This window comes from Morus notabilis, unplaced genomic scaffold (genome assembly GCF_000414095.1).
Source record: "Morus notabilis unplaced genomic scaffold, ASM41409v2 Scaffold89, whole genome shotgun sequence".
Taxonomy (NCBI): domain Eukaryota; kingdom Viridiplantae; phylum Streptophyta; class Magnoliopsida; order Rosales; family Moraceae; genus Morus; species Morus notabilis.
Window position 1 is genome coordinate 218,807 of NW_010357100.1, and position 526 is coordinate 219,332.

Here is a 526-nt window from a genome sequence, read left to right on the forward strand (position 1 = left end):
TATATATATATCCAATCCAATCTTCTCATCTCCAACAAGCTAATATGGGAATTTACAAAGTTCAATGCCAGCAAGAAAACCGTCACATATTCACGTCCAAATTAATTCTTCCTTTCTACGTAACAATTAATATAAAATTTCCTTGATGAAGCTTTTGCTAGCTGATGACAACTTTGATGATTTCTAATGGACGCCAAAATCTTCGAGTTCCAGCATTTAAAAGAAAAATGGCATCAATATAAGTGCCACCGCCATGTATGTAAAATGTGGCACTTGGATTCGTTGCAGGATTTTGGAAAGTTTGCGGGCCCTTTGTTGTTTCCACAGTTCATGGAGAAGGTGTCTATTTCTAGACCCCGGACAATATAGGTAGGAAGCTCTATATAACGATTTGTGGTTACTGGTTAGATTATAGAAATGCTTAAAAGAGACCCATATATTTGTATTTTTTTTAGTACTGTACTGTTTTTTTTTTTTTTTTTTTTTTTTAAAATTTAAGAGAAATAAATTACCCATTGAGGGTATA